Genomic DNA, 5000 nt, shown 5'->3' on the forward strand with positions numbered 1-5000 from the left:
TCACTAACCAAGCACTTTCTTCATAATCTATCTTATTAGAAATATAGTCAAATGACTGTTCTCAGCGACTTTTAAATCCCTACAAAATACAGAAATAAAATCTCCACCTGAGCACTAGATTTCAAGAGGTTATTGTGGCCAGGAGGTTGATGAGAGGCAAGTTCAAATGTCAGTGACATCTCATGGTCTCTATTTTTAACCTACAAAGCACTTTTTTGTGTTCTCTTGTGCTGCAAACATAGTGAAATGACAGATTTCGGTTACTACGCTATCCCCCTAAAATACTGAAAAAATTCAATCTGTGAATCAGCACACTATTAATTTATTCCTGTACATTTATTTTGGAAACTAGGCAAAGGTTCACCAAATTCACGGTTCTTTGGACAAACTTACAAAGCATGCACTTAATTCTGCATATAAATCAGATAAAAAATCTTGTTCCAAATTCTTTTTTTTTAACAGAAGTGTTTACCTGTTTAAACCAAAATAAATATGTTGCAGGGTGCCATCAGATAAATGCAATTCAAATTGACTCTTTTGTGGCTTAAAGTCTGAGAGAATTATTTCCAAAAACCTCTTGGAAAGGGGTAACTTGGTGTAATGGCAAGCACTTTTGATCACTTAATTCAGAGATCCGACTTCTAATCTCGCTGGGACCTGATGATTTCTTTATCTGACCTACAAAGCACTTTAGTAACAATCTCTATTATTTCAAACATTGTCAAGTAAGAGTTTCCACTGATTATGAAATTATCTTAAAATGCAGAAAATGTCATTTCCAGCTCACACATTTTTCATCACAAGTAGTCATGGCCGAGTGGTTAAGGCGATGGACTAGAAATCCATTGGGGTTTCCCCGCGCAGGTTCAAATCCTGCCGACTACGGTTTAATTTGTCATATTCACTGAAAGATGCGCATGGTTGGTTAATTGTTATTACACCTTGTATCAATCTTAAATTTAATCCTGGAAAGAGAAAAATGGACAGAAGTGTTCCAGCAGCGTATGAGGTTTATTTAAATTATTTAGCAAGTGGTAGTTGAATGTCAATGGCAGAGAGATCCATTCAAGGTTTCAGGCACTGGCAACAATTTTTTAGCTTATCGTCATTACAGAGAAAATCTGAGATCGGGTAATAATGCACAAGTATTTGGAAGAGAAGCTTGAATCTTTAATCATTGATATACTGTTTGTTAATCCAATATTTCTTTATATACTTACCTGCTAAACACTTTAAAGAAAATGACTCATGTTAAAATCATAGTCCAATGACAGCTCTCAGTGATTTTGCAGATCCTTCTAAATATGGAGCAATTAATGTTCAGCTAAGCACTTGGAGTTGTGACTGTGTTAAACACTTATTTGTAGCCAAGTTGTTAAGGTGTTCTGATGTTTAATTATCAATAACACCTAATGACTTCTTTTTCTCACTAACCAAGCACTTTCTTCATAATCTATCTTATTAGAAATATAGTCAAATGACTGTTCTCAGCGACTTTTAAATCCCTACAAAATACAGAAATAAAATCTCCACCTGAGCACTAGATTTCAAGAGGTTATTGTGGCCAGGAGGTTGATGAGAGGCAAGTTCAAATGTCAGTGACATCTCATGGTCTCTATTTTTAACCTACAAAGCACTTTTTTGTGTTCTCTTGTGCTGCAAACATAGTGAAATGACAGATTTCGGTTACTACGCTATCCCCCTAAAATACTGAAAAAATTCAATCTGTGAATCAGCACACTATTAATTTATTCCTGTACATTTATTTTGGAAACTAGGCAAAGGTTCACCAAATTCACGGTTCTTTGGACAAACTTACAAAGCATGCACTTAATTCTGCATATAAATCAGATAAAAAATCTTGTTCCAAATTCTTTTTTTTTAACAGAAGTGTTTACCTGTTTAAACCAAAATAAATATGTTGCAGGGTGCCATCAGATAAATGCAATTCAAATTGACTCTTTTGTGGCTTAAAGTCTGAGAGAATTATTTCCAAAAACCTCTTGGAAAGGGGTAACTTGGTGTAATGGCAAGCACTTTTGATCACTTAATTCAGAGATCCGACTTCTAATCTCGCTGGGACCTGATGATTTCTTTATCTGACCTACAAAGCACTTTAGTAACAATCTCTATTATTTCAAACATTGTCAAGTAAGAGTTTCCACTCATTATGAAATTATCTTAAAATGCAGAAAATGTCATTTCCAGCTCACACGATTTTCATCACAAGTAGTCGTGGCCGAGTGGTTAAGGCGATGGACTAGAAATCCATTGGGGTTTCCCCGCGCAGGTTCAAATCCTGCCGACTACGGTTTAATTTGTCATATTCACTGAAAGATGCGCATGGTTGGTTAATTGTTATTACACCTTGTATCAATCTTAAATTTAATCCTGGAAAGAGAAAAATGGACAGAAGTGTTCCAGCAGCGTATGAGGTTTATTTAAATTATTTAGCAAGTGGTAGTTGAATGTAAATGGCAGAGTGATCCATTCAAGGTTTCATGCACTGGCAACAATTTTTTAGCTTATCGTCATTACAGAGAAAATCTGAGATCGGGTAATAATGCACAAGTATTTGGAAGAGAAGCTTGAATCTTTAATCATTGATATACTGTTTGTTAATCCAATATTTCTTTATATACTTACCTGCTAAACACTTTAAAGAAAATGACTCATGTTAAAATCATAGTCCAATGACAGCTCTCAGTGATTTTGCAGATCCTTCTAAATATGGAGCAATTAATGTTCAGCTAAGCACTTGGAGTTGTGACTGTGTTAAACACTTATTTGTAGCCAAGTTGTTAAGGTGTTCTGATGTTTAATTATCAATAACACCTAATGACTTCTTTTTCTCACTAACCAAGCACTTTCTTCATAATCTATCTTATTAGAAATATAGTCAAATGACTGTTCTCAGCGACTTTTAAATCCCTACAAAATACAGAAATAAAATCTCCACCTGAGCACTAGATTTCAAGAGGTTATTGTGGCCAGGAGGTTGATGAGAGGCAAGTTCAAATGTCAGTGACATCTCATGGTCTCTATTTTTAACCTACAAAGCACTTTTTTGTGTTCTCTTGTGCTGCAAACATAGTGAAATGACAGATTTCGGTTACTACGCTATCCCCCTAAAATACTGAAAAAATTCAATCTGTGAATCAGCACACTATTAAATTTATTCCTGTACATTTATTTTGGAAACTAGGCAAAGGTGCACCAAATTCACGGTTCTTTGGACAAACTTACAAAGCATGCACTTAATTCTGCATATAAATCAGATAAAAAATCTTGTTCCAAATTCTTTTTTTTTAACAGAAGTGTTTACCTGTTTAAACCAAAATAAATATGTTGCAGGGTGCCATCAGATAAATGCAATTCAAATTGACTCTTTTGTGGCCTAAAGTCTGAGAGAATTATTTCCAAAAACCTCTTGGAAAGGGGTAACTTGGTGTAATGGCAAGCACTTTTGATCACTTAATTCAGAGATCCGACTTCTAATCTCGCTGGGACCTGATGATTTCTTTATCTGACCTACAAAGCACTTTAGTAACAATCTCTATTATTTCAAACATTGTCAAGTAAGAGTTTCCACTCATTATGAAATTATCTTAAAATGCAGAAAATGTCATTTCCAGCTCACACGATTTTCATCACAAGTAGTCGTGGCCGAGTGGTTAAGGCGATGGACTAGAAATCCATTGGGGTTTCCCCGCGCAGGTTCAAATCCTGCCGACTACGGTTTAATTTGTCATATTCACTGAAAGATGCGCATGGTTGGTTAATTGTTATTACACCTTGTATCAATCTTAAATTTAATCCTGGAAAGAGAAAAATGGACAGAAGTGTTCCAGCAGCGTATGAGGTTTATTTAAATTATTTAGCAAGTGGTAGTTGAATGTCAATGGCAGAGTGATCCATTCAAGGTTTCATGCACTGGCAACAATTTTTTAGCTTATCGTCATTACAGAGAAAATCTGAGATCGGGTAATAATGCACAAGTATTTGGAAGAGAAGCTTGAATCTTTAATCATTGATATACTGTTTGTTAATCCAATATTTCTTTATATACTTACCTGCTAAACACTTTAAAGAAAATGACTCATGTTAAAATCATAGTCCAATGACAGCCCTCAGTGATTTTGCAGATCCTTCTAAATATGGAGCAATTAATGTTCAGCTAAGCACTTGGAGTTGTGACTGTGTTAAACACTTATTTGTAGCCAAGTTGTTAAGGTGTTCTGATGTTTAATTATCAATAACACCTAATGACTTCTTTTTCTCACTAACCAAGCACTTTCTTCATAATCTATCTTATTAGAAATATAGTCAAATGACTGTTCTCAGCGACTTTTAAATCCCTACAAAATACAGAAATAAAATCTCCACCTGAGCACTAGATTTCAAGAGGTTATTGTGGCCAGGAGGTTGATGAGAGGCAAGTTCAAATGTCAGTGACATCTCATGGTCTCTATTTTTAACCTACAAAGCACTTTTTTGTGTTCTCTTGTGCTGCAAACATAGTGAAATGACAGATTTCGGTTACTACGCTATCCCCCTAAAATACTGAAAAAATTCAATCTGTGAATCAGCACACTATTAATTTATTCCTGTACATTTATTTTGGAAACTAGGCAAAGGTTCACCAAATTCACGGTTCTTTGGACAAACTTACAAAGCATGCACTTAATTCTGCATATAAATCAGATAAAAAATCTTGTTCCAAATTCTTTTTTTTTAACAGAAGTGTTTACCTGTTTAAACCAAAATAAATATGTTGCAGGGTGCCATCAGATAAATGCAATTCAAATTGACTCTTTTGTGGCTTAAAGTCTGAGAGAATTATTTCCAAAAACCTCTTGGAAAGGGGTAACTTGGTGTAATGGCAAGCACTTTTGATCACTTAATTCAGAGATCCGACTTCTAATCTCGCTGGGACCTGATGATTTCTTTATCTGACCTACAAAGCACTTTAGTAACAATCTCTATTATTTCAAACATTG

General features: G+C 34.9%; 3 non-coding genes across 3 annotated transcripts; all 3 read left to right on the top strand.

Annotated features, from left to right (window-relative positions):
- The first annotated feature begins 803 nt into the window (after positions 1 to 803).
- TRNAS-AGA (transfer RNA serine (anticodon AGA)) lies at positions 804 to 885 on the top strand. Its single transcript has one exon. It is a non-coding gene; the product is annotated as a tRNA-Ser (tRNA).
- A 1344-nt stretch (positions 886 to 2229) lies between these two features.
- TRNAS-AGA (transfer RNA serine (anticodon AGA)) lies at positions 2230 to 2311 on the top strand. Its single transcript has one exon. It is a non-coding gene; the product is annotated as a tRNA-Ser (tRNA).
- Positions 2312 to 3656: 1345 nt separating this feature from the next.
- TRNAS-AGA (transfer RNA serine (anticodon AGA)) lies at positions 3657 to 3738 on the top strand. Its single transcript has one exon. It is a non-coding gene; the product is annotated as a tRNA-Ser (tRNA).
- The last annotated feature ends 1262 nt before the right edge of the window (positions 3739 to 5000 follow it).

Source organism: Mixophyes fleayi, chromosome 10 (genome assembly GCF_038048845.1).
Source record: "Mixophyes fleayi isolate aMixFle1 chromosome 10, aMixFle1.hap1, whole genome shotgun sequence".
Classification (NCBI taxonomy): Eukaryota; Metazoa; Chordata; class Amphibia; order Anura; family Limnodynastidae; genus Mixophyes; species Mixophyes fleayi.